This window comes from Camelus dromedarius, chromosome 9 (genome assembly GCF_036321535.1).
Source record: "Camelus dromedarius isolate mCamDro1 chromosome 9, mCamDro1.pat, whole genome shotgun sequence".
Classification (NCBI taxonomy): domain Eukaryota; kingdom Metazoa; phylum Chordata; class Mammalia; order Artiodactyla; family Camelidae; genus Camelus; species Camelus dromedarius.
Window position 1 is genome coordinate 63,617,370 of NC_087444.1, and position 15,283 is coordinate 63,632,652.

General features: G+C 53.7%; 1 protein-coding gene across 2 annotated transcripts in view; it reads left to right on the forward strand.

Annotated features, from left to right (window-relative positions):
* Positions 1–5,048: 5,048 nt before the first annotated feature.
* Positions 5,049–15,283, forward strand: part of CHST8 (carbohydrate sulfotransferase 8) — a 120,106-nt gene continuing 109,871 nt past the window's right edge. For both annotated transcript variants that reach the window (XM_031458579.2, XM_031458580.2), the window contains exon 1: positions 5,049–5,381. The gene's annotated coding sequence lies outside the window, so the exon portion shown is untranslated. The remainder of the gene's footprint in view (positions 5,382–15,283) is intronic.

Sequence of the window (15,283 nt, forward strand, 5' to 3'; positions counted from 1 at the left end):
ACTGTGTTCAGTTCAAAGCAATCCTTTTCTTCAAAAATCTCCAAACCTGATTCTTAATACTAAGCATTAAATTTGGAACAGCATTCAAGTTGGTGGTTATAAAAACTGCTTTTAGCTATCTCAGGAATTCAGAAGATACTTAAGCTCCACTTTCTTACCCCACAATGGAAAGAGATGATTTCTGACCCTTGGTAAGAGCATATGGGCTGCTGAGGCTAAAGAGATCCTGCCCTCAGAGATCCCGCTGCCTCTCTCAGACCCCACAGAGCCCTGGACCAAGCTGAATAACCTACAGCTGCTCTACTCCGGTGGGGGGGGGGGGAGGGCGGAGCGGTGACCGGCATGAAAGGAGGCTGAGTCGTGCCAATCGGGAATAAGCCAGAGGGAGTCCTAGAGAATCAGCAAGCTCTCCCAATTAGGGATTGTTGAAAAAGAAGTGCCATTTATTTATGTCATACAGTGATTTCCTCATTTTAACAGTCACCTCAGTTAATGACTAATAACACATAGCCCCCTCCCAAAAGAAGGTCAGCCAGTGAACTTGATTGAATAGAGGGGACTCTTCACAATGAGCTCGTTTGTATCTGGCTGCAGATAGATGCACAGAAACACGACAGTGGCAAGAAGAAATCAAAACCCATTTACTCTCTAAGGCAGGGGAGACAAGCCCCTCCACCAGCCTATTCCCACTGTCTTTGACCTGATAGTGAAAGAGTAAACTTCAGCCCAACCCTGCATGACATGAAAGCTGAATTCATTTACTGAATTGTGAAGTATAGATATTCTAGAGCTTTACACTCTTTACCCCAAAGTAAAAAGAAAAATCTCTACCGTTTGTGTTCAGGGTCTATTGGATCTTCTCCTGCAGACAAGCCCCCACCTTAGACAGTGTCCTCTCTTCACCGTAGGCAGACCACCAGAGGATGTTGGGGCTCAAGGATTCATGGGAACTGAAGGAGTGACCAGCAGCTGACTAACTCAGGAGTGTTTTGCTTTTGTTTTTATTTTTAATTAAGAAGCATCAAAATGAACTTGAAATTGGCAAGACCTCAACAGAGAAACCCGGCTGGCTCCAGGCCCAGTTTGCATGGATGGGCTGGACTTGGATCTGGTTCCTTCTTGGACTCTGGAGTCAACAAAAGCCCATCTGCAGACCTGCAGATCTTAGATTGGGGCAGGGTGTCCCTTCCTGGAGACTCCAAGGGTCTTCTACCCTGCTGCCCTGATTTCCCCCCCTACTCCTTCCTGGATGCTAGGCTCCCCCTCTGCTCTGAGATCCCCAGTATCCTTTAAGGAAGCCCTCCCTTTTTACTCATTAGCCACAGTCTGTTTCTGACATGTGCTACCCAGAAAACCCTATTTGTTCCCCAAGTCTTGTCGTGTTAAAGACAGACACTGGTATCACCTTGGCCTGTCCCAGAAATCTGGTCTTTAAAAAGGAACTGTTCTTATGATGGTGAAATTTCAGAAATTATAACAGGTGTGTGGGATGCGAGGGTGCCTGGAACCCCAGCAACGTTGCTAATGTAGCCAACTCTCCCACAAGCACGCTGGCATTCAGGAAATTTCAGGCAACTCAACACAGAAGGAAGCAAAGCCACCCATTCCATCCAGCTCCTCAGAAACCCATGGGGAACAGGAAAGAAGAAGGATCATGAGTAGTAGAGGAAAAGGGCAGGGGAGGGACGTTCATTTGGTAAGTTCCCAAGTGCTCAAAGGAAGCTCTGGGCTTCCTTTCCAGATGAGGAAATTTTAGGAATCATGAAATCACAGCTCAGGCCTGGAGGGGCCTCAGAGACCTGGGCTGCACTCCCATCCCTGTTCAAATGGCGGGGAAGGCTTGGCCACCAACCCACAGCAGGGCCACAGCAGAAGAGGCTGGGAAGAGTCTTCCATCTGAACGGTGCTTGGATCAGCATGTCACGGTGTGTTTAACTGACTTTGGGAAACCTTGGGATCACGATATTTCAGAAGCCAGTACACAGCCAGATGCTGGACACCTAAGCCTTGAAGTGGCTGATCTGAACATGACTCAGAACAGACCTACTTTCCAAAATGCTTTCACACCCTTCACCTCACCAGGGCAGAGTTTATTGTTCCCGTTTTGCAAGTGATGGGGGACACAGGCTAGGGAGGGCTAGGAGACACGCTCAAGACCACCCAGCCAGCCCTTTGAGAGCTGAGATAGACCCTTTGATCCATCCCATCATTCTCTTTTTTCTCCCATGGAATAAGGGAGACAGACCTGCCATTCCAGATGGCTCCCATTCCCCTCCCAGGAACAGTGCCCGAGTTCTGCTCATTGCAACAGAATGGAAGGTTTAGGACTTAGGAGTCAGTCATACCACTGGGTTTACATGCCTTTCATCAAATACAAGGTGCTTTGCACACCCCTCCCCTCTCCCCCTCCCCCTACCTGGCCCCATGCTGCCTTCAGCTCTCTGCCTAAAGGCAGCAAGAATCTTCCATCCAGGGAATGGTCTGGGGCCCAGCAGGGAGGAGTGGTTTGCCTGCCATCCTTAGCCAAGCCTCGTCCAGTCCCCTCCTGCATCCACCCTCTTGGCAGCAAACAGAGTGTCTTCTGAATCTCCGTTACTTCTCCTGGGGCCTGGGATATGGACTCATGGGCCATCCAATGCAAATGGCTTTTTGCCTTCATTGGGTTGCAAAGGGACAAGTTTGCCACTAATCTTTCAGGGGAGACACACATATCAAAAACTGTAAGCGAGCACAGGGCTTCATGCCTGGGATTTGCAGCATTTCTCTGCCTTCCTCTCTGCAGAGACCGAGTCTGACTTTCAAAAAAGGGCACGCAGCCCTGGGCAAATCCCAAGGAGGAAAACTCAGTGTCTGCTGGTGCCAGGGACTTCAGGCCCCCTTCAGGGCTTTCCCCGAGGGCCTCTCAAAACAAGAAGGAAGTCTGAGCGAAAAATCGAACATGTACATATGTCAAAGGAATGCAGCGCTGTTGATTCCTAGTGGGTCTGCCTGAATATTAGATGCAATAAGTGCTAATAAGCACAGTTGGAAAAGCTAATGGAAAAACCGTCCTTCCCAGCAGGATCACTGCACACAGATGCACAGGGCAGCCACACTCGCTGCTAGCCTGGCCTCAGTAAAGCCTGTGTAGACTCGTCCTGCAGACATACAGCCTGTATAGACTTATCCTGTGGAAGCTCTTGTGGTGGAGAGCCTCCTCCTGGCTGCGGGGCTGGGAACTCCTCTTCCCATCCTTTCCCCACTGCCCAGTAAGTGTGCCTGTGTGCCCCTGTGAGTGTGCACAGTACTGAAGAGGTTCCCTTCACCACTGGGCTTCTTCAGCAACCAGCCTCACTGCCCAGCTAACCAGCGGCAAGGACCCCAGGTGGTGAGAGGGGGTCGGAGGTGTAGGGATGAAAGGGCGCGGGGGCAGGTACAGGGTCAGGGCATCCTGGGCTCCTCAGACAAGTAGCTTTCTGCTCACCTCACCACCAGCACCCCCACCCCTTCTTTGTCTGCCATCTTCTTTCCTTCTGCTCTGCTCTGACAGCTTTTGGTCACAGGATGGATAAGGATGCCACTGTCCTGCTCTTTCTGACACTTGAGTCCTTTTCCCTTATATTCAGGCTTGTCTAATATGCACCTGACTGAGGCGGAGGAGGACAATTTCATCCGTCTACATATCCTTCCCCCCAATCCACCCCCCCCCACACACACACACAAGTAACACGCAGCCAATAGAGCGAGGCTGGGCCTAGCACCCTGGATCTGACAATGTCTGAGCTCAGTCTTGGAGAAGGAACCCCGGTCCCAAACCTATACAGCTGTGGAATCAATCCTGGTTCTGCCGTCCTTCAGATGTGTGGACTCCAGCAACCTGGGGCTTGGTGGCTTGTCACTTGTCTGCTTGGGGTAACCTTGTAACTCATCCATAAAACAGGAATAATGATAATGCCCGCTTTGTTGTTGCAGGAACTAAGGGAGATCATGATATTTTATCAGCAGATAAAATGAAGGTGGTGAAGGAGGGTGAACACCTTTCGCTTTATTTTACTAAAGGTTTCTCTATAGGTTTTTTAAAATACTGAGTGGCCCTTCAAGAAGAGGTGACGGATTTAGTTTCATATCGTTCCTGTGAAAAGCCAGACTGCCTTCCTTCCGGGCACCTGCTTGCCCCCTGCAGATGGGGGCTGCCTCTTCTCAGGAATAACGAGGACCGAATCAGAGCATTTCACCCACCCCCTTTATGTCCCTGCTCTGCCCTGGTGCTGTGTAGCTGTAGATCTGTGACGTGCCCACTCTGTTGTTGAGGGTGTTTATGCAGAGGGGTTGGTTGACCCACGTTGACCTCGTTCACAACCCCTCCCTGCTCTCAGGCCCGTGACCCAACAGGAATTTCAAGGAGAGCCTGGGTCATGGGGCACTTCCAGAGCCCCAGGAATTTGGGGATCGGTCCGGACACCAGGGCTCGATGCTGCCCAAGACCTTGACCGAATTCCACCGAGGCTGTAGCCAAGGGATCTCACGGAGTCTTCCTGGGATCAATCCTCTGCTTTTCGCCCGCCCCACGCCCCCGCCGCGTCGGGTCACAGGCGCGCCCTCCTGCCCAGCGGTGGTCACGGCCCGCTCCGGTGACGCCTCGTCCTTTGCCCGGGTCGGCGCCGGCCTGCGACCCACCGAGGCAGTGGCAGCACTCTGGCTGCGGTCTGGAGCCAAGTGGCAGCCGGGAGTCCGGCTCTCAGGGAACCTGGGAGACAGGCGCCGCCCCCAGCACCCCCAGTCCCACCCCCGTGGCCGCCGGACCGCGCCCAGCGGCGTTTCACTGCGAGCGCGGGGCCCCTGAGGCCGCCGGAGTCGCAGAGCGCGCGTGGGCGCGGCGCGGATGAGCTCCCGGGAGGGCCGAGCAGATCGCAGGAGTGATCCTCTCCCGGCCCGGCCACCGCCGTAGCCTACACCACCGCGGGGCGGGGCCCAGGCCGGGGGCGGGGCGCCGGTCGGGCGCGGCGCTATTTCCAGCCTCGCCGGAGGCTCAGCTCTCACTTCTCTGGGAGCCCTCCCTGTGCGAGAGCCGATCTGGCTGCTCCGTGAGGAGAAGGGAGACGGCGGCGGCGGGAGGCTGGAGGTGGGAGGGGGATGGACGGGGGCCAGTGACCGAGGAGGAACACGCCACCGCGCCCTCTCCCTTTTCTGCGCGCTCCGGCCGCCGGCCCCATGCGTCTCGCCTGACAGACCTCACGGGGCTCCGCTCGGAGCTGGAGGAGGCACCGGGCCCGAGCTGGGGCGGAGGTCCTCCCTGCAGCCCGTGCGTCCCGGAACGGAGGATTCGGCGTGGAGGACCGCGCCCGGGCTGGAGGCGCCCGGGCTGGAGGCGTCCGCGGCCCCGCGAGCGCCGGCTACGCCAGGTAAGTGCGCTGCGTCCCGGCCCCACTCCTGTCCCCGCCCTATGCCAGCTCCCGCCGGGAGCGGCGCCCCGAAAGGTCCCGGGAGGATCTGGGACTGCACTGCGCCCCAGCCTTGCGAACCGACGCGGATAAGAGTCCGAAGCCGTGGCGGAGATAGGGCGCACGGGGTTCCGGTCTGGCTGCACTTTGGGGACTGGCTCCAGTAGCGGGAACTTTAATTAGACTTTTACTTCTTGGATTTCACTCGTCGCCGCGCGTCTGTGAACTGCCACCCCTTGGGCTCTCTAGGTCCCTGCGGATCCTCCGCTCCTCTTTCCCGCTGTAGATGCTGGGCACGGGGAGGCAACGTCCGGCTCCGAAAGGGCGGGGCTGGAGTCCCCGAGGCGCCTAGGGCTTTCCCGCGCGCTCGGGACTGGGACTCGGGGACCGGTTGTGGCGGGCAGGGGCGAGACAAGAGTTCGAGGCTGCCTTCTTGGCTTCCTGCCGAACGGCGGAAGGTGCCTTCCCATTCCATCGCATTCATCCCCATCCCGCGACTCTCCCGGGCACCCGCCTGTTTTGAACTCGAGAAGAGTGTGTGTGCGTCAGTGATCGTGTGAAGGTGCGTGCGTGCGTGTGTCCAGGAGTGCAGGCGTCGGAGTCTTGGGCGGCTCCGGAGGAAGGGGAAAGGATACGCTTTGCCGCGGGACGCAGCCGAGCTCTGGCGGCGGCTGCGACTCCAGCTGCTGGCTGCTAGTTCTGCACATCAGTTGTGGTCTCGCAGAGGCAAACCCAGACAGGGGAAGGCGAGTTTCCGGGGTTTGACAGTGCCAGTGCTGGCGCTTGGGTCAGAAGTGACCCCTCTCTCTTCCTCCGCGCAGGACTCCTGCCGCCCTAACTTTCGCGGTACATCCGGGCTCCAGGCCCAGCGACCCCGACCAGGAGTGGACTCGGCATCGGTGCAGCGCCCTGGGCACTCATTGCCCGGCTGTCTGTCCCAGCCGGTTATTGGGGGCCAATCTTAGGACTCCCTGGCCCTCTACAGCCTCCGGTATCGCAGTGGACCCCGGGTCCTTGGGCCCCCTCCCAGCTGAAGCCTGAGCCGGAACTGGCTACACTAAGGGGAGCCGGCTTGGCCCTCTGTATCCGCTTGGCCGGCATCTGGCCTGGCAGCGGAGCCTGAAGGAGAGGCCGGTGAGTGAGGGGACCAGTGTTGGGGATGAGGAGGAGGCGCGGGGGTGTTGCAGAGGGGTAAGCGGCAAACTAGCCCCTTCCCCATCCCTGGGCTGCTTACAAGCTGCACTACCAAGCCCACTCTCTTTGGCTAACCTCTCACATCTAAGTTCACCTTGACCCTTGCTCATGGGATGGAGAACTTTTCCTAAGTCCTGCCTTAGAGCAGTGTGGCCTCTGAGGCAAGAGTGGCCTTTAAGAGTCCTCTTTAAAATTTCTCAACTGTCATGGCTTCTTCTGCCCATTCTCTGCCCCTGTCCCAAAGGCAAGGGAGACAGGCTATCAGAAAGGGTGACACTCTGGTCCCTGGAGGAAGCCCTATTTTCATTCAGACAGCCTACTACGACGTACAGCAGGACAGGTTCCGGGGAGATTCTGGGGGGTGTGGAAGCACATCCTGGAGACTTCATCAGATCTGCCTCTGCGAAGTAACCCACAGTGGGGATAAAATTCAGACCCTAAAGAGAGTTGAGCCACGTAGGATGATCGATAATCCAATAGCAGTTGAACACAGAGAACCTCCAAGTCTGACCCCATCTATTGCCTGGCCCATTTACCCTGGGAATCAGGGGAGGCATAGCTTATTTATTTATTTACCCGGAATCAGACTCCACAAGAGTGAATTATGTTCCCCCAATATTGATTTTTAAAAAGACCCCAAATTAAAAAGTCAAGTCTTTCTTAAAGCAAGGTCAAGGATTAATCATTTATAGAGAGACATCAATCAGCCAGTGCCGGGGCTCACTTCTAAATTGCCTGAGTGGGTGAGAGGAACATCTTCTGATTTTTCCTGACTCCGGCCGGGAGAGGAGCAGCTTTGTCTGACCTCCTGGACTGGGCAGAGCTTTCCTGGACTGTGACCAGAGGAGGATGCTTTGTAACTCAGCCTGCTATTTGAGATGCTTTTTTAATCTTGTAGCCAGAATACCACTTGGGAAATTTCATGCATATTTGCTGTGTTTCCATAATGAACATTTACTGATTACAGAGTATCAAGGGAATTTCATTTTTTTAAACATTTATTCAAATCTCTGTTTATGTAAGCTAATAAGTCTGGGAAAGTTTGGTAACTACTTTTTCACCCTGTGGTTGTTCAGAAAGTGTGCCTGGTGGGCTTGTCTCAGAATTCCCCTTCAATTCAATTAAAAGGAGGAATGTCAGATCCTCTTGATTGGAAACATTGTCAGGCTCCTTCTCTGCTCTTTCCTCTGGTTCGTGCCAGTGGTGGCCTGATAGGCTTTTTGCGGTTTTGCTGATCGAAGAGATGGGAGCTTAGAGCTTTTATCGTTGTTTGCTGATGCATCCGGTTAAAGACACCTGTGGTGGGCACTGGAGTCTTATGGGGGCTGTTAGTTTACTTATGGGGGGTTGAGGTGCCCCATCTCCTGCCTGCTGCCCGACCTGGAGTCTGAGACTTCTATTTTAGCGGTACCTGCCACACCTCCCTGATTTATCTGTGCATGGCAGCTACAATGGAGAAAGGTGGAGCAGGGAGGGAGCCTATGGGCGGGAAAGTGGACAAAGGATTATTGCAGCTCCTTTGTGAGTAACTATGGCAATTAGATAACACTGTGAAACAAGTACCCAGCCTTTCAGCTAATCAGAAGGTAAGGAGTTATAAACAGGAGGTTCATGTAGTGCTGACCCAAGGAGATCAGCGCAGCTCTGACATGGGACAGTGAGAAATAAAAAATAAATGGAGGATAGTTGTCTGGATGTGTATGTGGTGACTATGTCTGGATGTCTGGGAGTCTCAGGAAGTTTGCTGGGGGCAGGCAGCCTGCGTGGGAACAGTGTGGTGACAGTAGGCTCCCCGGCACTGTCTTTGGAGTCTTCGCCGAGACTCGTCTGACTCCAGAGCAGCTGTGTTCCCTCCCTCCTGGGAAAAGGCTGCCCAAAAGCAGAGGAAACCCTTGGGCTCAGACAGCCGGGGACACATTAGCTCAGGTAGCAGAGGACACGGGAGACGCCGTCTCATTTCTTTCTGGCTGGAGGATGTGTGACCGTGCGGTCGGTAAATCACTGTGGCAGAAGATGAGACTTACAAATTGGTCATGGGAAAAAGTTGTGACTTTTACCCTTTACGGAACTTCCTGTCATCTGTGATCGGGAGCTCTGGTCTGCGCCTGCTGGCCACAAGTGCAGCCTCGGCTACCGGCAGTGGGGAAGCCTGTGTCTAGGCGGGTTGACACCAAGAAGCCAAATTATATCTCAAAAGCCACCTTTTGGGAGGTCAGAAAGTGTTTGGAGGCAAGGGGCTAGGAGCGCAGACAGCTGCCCTCCCAGAGGCCTGGGTCTTGGCATTCTTAACTCATACCCTGAAGGACGTGCGTTTCTGGGAAATCAGTGCTCCTTGCTCCTGGTGACTGAGAGCAAGACACCCTGTCCCTGGCAACCCAAGGCCAGAGCTGGCCCTGGTGAGTGACATTTATTTGAACTAAATTAGAGTTGTCAGCATTGAAATCTGATGCCAAATAATGCTCCATCCCACCCTCCTAGCATCAGGCTCGTTGTCACTCTCCATTTTGCTGTCAGTGAGCGTTTATGAGTGCATATTAACGTCTGTTCCTGGGTCAGGCTCTGGGGAAGGCCAGCCCGAGAGTGGCCGTGCCCTGGCAGGGTCTGCAGATGGTGGGATAGAGGCTTGCTTACCATCCTCTCATCGCACACTGTTTCACGCTGCGCCAGACAACACCATTACTAGTGTTGTCTAGGCTATGATAAACGTATAAAGGAAACATCTGGGTGGTTATGAGATATAAAATAGGATGATCTGACCTAGGCTGAGGGCTCGGGAGGACCTCCCTGAGGAGGTGACTGACTCTTCAGCTGAGCTCTGAAGGAAGAGCTGGAACTAAGCATGTGGGGGTGGGAGGGGGAGCTTCCTGGCACAGAATGTGAGTGAGGGAGGGAGATCGTGGAGCGCCATCCAGGAGCTGTGGGAAGACCCATGGGGCCAGGAGAGTGGAGGAGACACAGGCCATATAGGGCCTTGCAGACGGGGGGAGGGACTTGGGACCTACCAGCAGCTGAGAGTAGGGAGCCCAGTGGGGGGGGGGGGCTGCAGTAATCCTGGAGGAGGACGGCTGTGGTGCTAAAGAGGGGTGGGTAGACATGAATCTGCCAGGGCTTGGTGCTGGGTTAGGTGCCGAGGGGAGGTGGTGACTTCTGGATCGTGACTGGGTGCCCCTTGGACCAAAATGTCCAAATGCCCATTCACTCTAGTTGGGTTATATCCTCCAGGGCCAGGGAGGGAAGGTCAGGCAGCCACTCGTGTGGCCCTGCCTCTGTGCCCCTGCCCAGCTAGCCCACCTTCCAGCTTTCCCCTGAGCCCCTGGACCTTCTGCTCCCTCCCACCATGTGTTCACCATTGAGCCCTGGCTCATGGCAGGCACTCAGTAAGTGACAGCCCAGTGCCAGTGTTCTCTTGTGAGCGTAGGCTGCTCAGACACCCACCTGCTGGCCAGAGGTGGCCTCCGCCTGTGTTTCATCCACTTAACTTTCCGGTTCCCTGGTAGGTCCTCAACCTCCCACCCACTTGTATTGTCCTGGCAGCTAGCTGGTGCCTGCCCCAGAAAAAACTCCTCTCCTGTGCCCGCCCCTCATTCTCTGTCCCCTCTCCTTCCCTCCTCCCTGGGGAGTCAGGCTCTACCTGCTCCCACCCTCTGCGATGGGCACGGTCCTGAGCTCCCAAACCCCCTCCAAAGCCAGTGAGTTCCTTGGGGCTGTGTGAGCTCAGCTCGGGCCCTGGCTTCCCCGTGGACATCAGCTGGGTCCCTCTGGCTCTGTCTTCCAGAACTGGGGTGGGGGGAGCAATTCTGTGAGTCACCCTGCATCCCATTGGGCCTACGCTGCTGGCTTTGGGCCCTGAGCCGAGCGGCCGCTGAGCTGCAGGCAACAGCCCAGGTCACTGTCACCCTGTCCTCACTCTGCCTGGACCTGAGCCAGTTCCTCCCTGGCTGGGCTAGACTCTGGGACAGAAGGGATGAGAGCCAAGGAGAGGATGCTACAAGGTACAGATCTACTCCACGGGCTCCAGGCATCTCTGGGGCTGATTCCTCCAGCCCTTGGGCTCTTTGCCTGGAGTGTGGCCTCACCAGATGGGCTTTCTTTCTATCCTGGCTGCTGCCTTCACCACCGTGGACCGCTGGTCATGCTCTCATGCTCATCAGCAGAGCCCCGTGCCAGCAGCCCCTAGCCCAGGCTCAGGCTGACTCATCCTTGGCATACTGGTCGTCCCCACCTTCAAGGCTGCCTCTTCTTGGGGGCTGACTCATCTCCCTGGACAAGACCCATCTGCCCAAGCCTGTGGACACTGAGACCCTCCTCCAGCCCTGAGATGCTGGGGGCTGTGCAAAGGGGCTTTTCTTCCTGTGCGCCTGAGGGAGCATCCAGAACCCAGCAAATTCTGATGGGGGTCCCTCATGTGCAGCACCTCCTGCCGTGTCGGGAGGAAGCTAGCTGAGCTGGTGCAAATACTGCTTTCTCCTGTGCCTGGGCCGTGATGAGCTCGGCATGGAGAAGGTACTCAGTGATTGCTGCTGGCAGGCGGAGTGAGCTTAACTGTGCCGTCTGTCTACACCGTGGCCAGCGTGTGATGCAGGTACTCTGTCTACACCAGCTGAGCCAGTACATGGTGCAGACAGTCTGTCTACACTAGTTGAGTCCAGGGTGAGCACTGGAAACTTCCATTTAGTCTGTGCCTGCCTGGCTCTCTATAGGGTCTTTGCACAGGCTCTGAAACGCTCTCTGGCTTTGGGGACTTCCCTCAGGCCTCCGCTTCCCCTTGGCCATGGCCCTGCCCATCAGGCTCTGTCTCCCAGAGCTGGGGTGGTTGAGCCCAAAGTGCAGTGCAGTCTGTCTACACTGACTGAGGCCAGTTCATGGTGTAAGCCATCTGTCTACACTAGTGGAGCCAGTAGGGGATGCAGTCAGCCTGTCTGGGGCTCCTTCTGACACTTTCCCCAGGAATACTCTTTTCTACCCCTTCCCTTATAAGGAGCCTTACTTCCAACGGGCTTTCCTTGAGGGTTCCCTCGACTTTCCCACGTCTTTTTAGGATCTTTGGCAGAGGTGTGGCCACTGGGCTGGAGGTGGTGTCACATGGGGTGTGGGGACCTGGTGCCGTATGGTGATCTCACCTAGACGCCCCCTCCCCTGTCACTGTGCTTGGGGGCTGAGCCAGCTGTCAGTGGTCACGGCCCCCTGGGCATCCTTTGCAGCAGCCACTCCTGCACATTTTTCTCATGAAAGTCTTTTAAGCATGGATGACTGCCTTGGTGTGCAGGGTGAACCGCATTTCTCCAGATTGGGTCCATCTTGCCATCTCCTGCTTAGATTTTGGGCCTCCCCATCCATGGATGTTATTTTACCTCCTGAGGGTTGGCCTCATGTGCAAATTTAATCTCATGACCTTTCATCCCTGTGAAAACACAGTCTGCCTCCATGAATTAAAGTGTCAGTGTGCAGCCATGGCAACCAGCTCCACCCCTCACCCCACCCCATGCAGCCATCTCAGGGTTGTGACTGAAGCCAACACCTGGAGTCAGACTGCCTGGGTTGAAATCCCAGCTTCACCATGTGGTCCCTCTTGGACTATAGACTCAGTTTCCTCATCTGTAAAATGGGGATGACAATATTGCCTAGACCTCACAGAGCCGTAGTGCCTAACAGATAGCCAGCCCGCAATAAATGGCAACCGCCGTTATCACCAGCATCAGCATCTCCTGTGTTTGGTCTTTCAGCCAAGGCTCAGTCCTTCTCCCTCTCGGATGCAAGGAAGCATGTTGATCAAGGGCCTTGTCTGGTGATGTGACAGAGGCTGAGGGGGCATGTGGCTCCACTGACTGATGTCTTCTTTCTTAGCAGTTTCCCATGGATGCCTTTTCCCGGACTTGCGTTCAGTACATTTGAAAACTTTATTTGAAGTGCTGTATGCACGCTGAAAAGCTCACAGATTGTGTGTACAGTGCAGTGAATATCTGCAAACAAAACAGGCCTGTGTGCCCAGGGCCAGAGCAGGAGTCAGAAGGTGGCCAGCATCCCTGTGATCTGTTCCTGATGCTTCCCTTCCAGCACCGGGAACCGCTCTCCTTACTTGTGATGGTGTGGATTGTTTTTCTTTGTTTTTAAACTTGACAGCAGTGGAGTCATAAGTCTGTGTACCTTTGTACATCATGTCTGTGAGTGTCACCCACGTTGCAGTGAGGAGTTGTAGTTTGTTCCTGTTACTGTCTAGGATTCCAGGGTGTGAAGGTGCACCGTTGTCCTGTTGATCGACATTTGGATCATTCAGAGTTTGGGGGTTTATGAACAATGCTGCTGGGACATTCTTGGATCTCTTGGGCATATATACAGGTTTTAATAAGCATATACCTCAAAGAGACTTGATGGGTCTCAGAATATGCATACCTTCATCTTTTGTAGATGCTGTCAGTTTCCTAAAGTGGCTGTACTAATTCCCATGGCGCAAACCATATATGAGTGCCAACTGCTCCACATCCTTTCCGGCACTTTGTGTTGTCAGTCTTTTTCATGTTAGCTATTCTATGAGCATGCAGAGTTATCACACTGTGGTTTTAATTTTATTTCCCAGATGACTAATACAGTGTGTGTATATATATATATATATATATATTTTTTTTTTTTTTTGCCAAGGATATGTTGAAGTTGAAAACATTTTTCAACAAATTTGAAAATTCACTTCCATCTCCAAATTGTGTCTTAAATGTCTGGGGTGCTTGTGGTTCCCTCAGCCATGCGGGTTTGAAACCACCATGCTCTTAGGCATGGGTGGAATAGACAGGTGTTTCTCTGGATGAAGCTGGGGACCTGGCCACCTGCCCCAGAACCACCAGATGGATTTCCATGGTCCATCAGTCTCTCTGGGGCTTGTCTTTCTTTCCCTTCACAGATTCCAGGAGCATTGAGACTTCCTGTCTGTCACGTGCACTGCTGTGTGCCAGCGCCTAGAATGGTCCTGGCACAGAGTAGGGCCTTGTAAATACCCACTGAATAAGAGACAGAGGATGGAGTGTTGCCTGTTGGCTTCTGTCCTCTCCTACCCCAGCTGACCTGACAGGGATTTGTTGGAAGCCTGGGTTGCTATGGGAAGGGCTCTGGAGGGTGTCCCATCCTGATGCTCTGTTCCTATAAATGACCTCCCCCTCCTCCAAAGTCATTTTCCAACCGAGGTCTGCGGTTCCGAGCCCCAGGCTCTGTGCTGATGCCCCCAGCAGCCATGCTCACCCTCAGCGCTCCAGGCGCTGGCCATTTAGGAGCATCCCTTAGGGGACCTCATCCCTGATGGGCTCACCTGTCATTGGGTCCCTCCAGAGAAGCCTGAAAGCCCCGCTGAAAGCAGCACTCCATCCCTGCTCCACGCAGCCTCCTCAGCTTTGCAACACCACCTCTTCACAGATGATATGAAAAGGGCATAAATGATATGCCCTCCGGTCAAGTGAAAGTCAGAGCTATGTCTGTTACCAGCCCACCCACTCCTGCCCTATCACATTTTGATGCGGACTATGATAAAGCCTTTCTTTGGGCTTGACTAGTTCCCTTTCTCCTCAAGGGTGGCATAATTGTTTGGAAAGCAGCATGGCTGGGGGCATGAGAGTTCTGGGTCAGACCCCTCAGGTTCAAATCCAGGTTCTTTTCTTATTTCGTTTTGAGACCAGCTGTTGCCCCTGAGGGAAGATTCATACCAACTCTGATGCAAACAGTGGAGGCTGACTGGGAGAGGCTGAGATCTCTGAAGTTGGGGACCGAGAGCAAGGGATTCTGGTTGGGGCATCTGCTGGGGACTTCACAGAGGTGGGAGACCCAGGCTGGTCCTCATAGATGGGAAGCGGGGAGATAACACCTCATGGATCACTCAGTGTCAGCCTCGAGGGACCAAAGCATGAAGTCCTCAGGGAAAGAGGTGCACTGAGCCCACAGGAGACTGTGGTCTAGTTGACATGACACGCAAGTGTATAGAGCAGTGATCAGAGTTCATTGGTGAGTTATGGAAAGCTTCCTGGAGGAGGCGTGCTTGGGACTACATGTTAAAGGCAAGAGAAGAAAATTTTATCCTGGTGCTGGTAGAAATTCTCTCTAAGCTGCGGGATCACGGGGGCAGGGACAGTGTGAACCAAATACCAGTCGCTTTAAAATAGGGCAACAAAGAATCCATGACACACACATTGTTTATGCGATGTGGAGGCGGGTGTGCAAAGATGGAAGAGCTAAAAGCAGTTTGGGAAAAACAACACCTTTTTTTTTTTTTTATGGGAAGACAGATTAGAAAGGTTTATGCTCTTCTGTGATAACTAATATGAAAAGTTTATCAAAGTTAAAAAAAAAAACTTGACGCTTACTCCAAAATTGATTTGAAGAGTTGGCAGATTTGAGGAATCGTTCAGTAACGTTTTATGAGTTGATGCTAATTTGATGCAGCAGCCCCATGCATCGCGCCAATTTACTGCCAAACCAACATTAAGCACGGACCTTTCGTGCAAGGTTTATAGGCGGACAGCTCATAAAGATGCATGCTTGACAACGATTCTGCTTCTCTTAGAATGTGCAGTATGAAGTGTTTCTCAAAACCCAACTAAATCGCCCTGGCCTTTTACTCATAAACAATCTCTGGGGACTTCAGGCCTGGATCCCATGCAATATTTCATGCAATATTTCACCAGTCTGTGTCC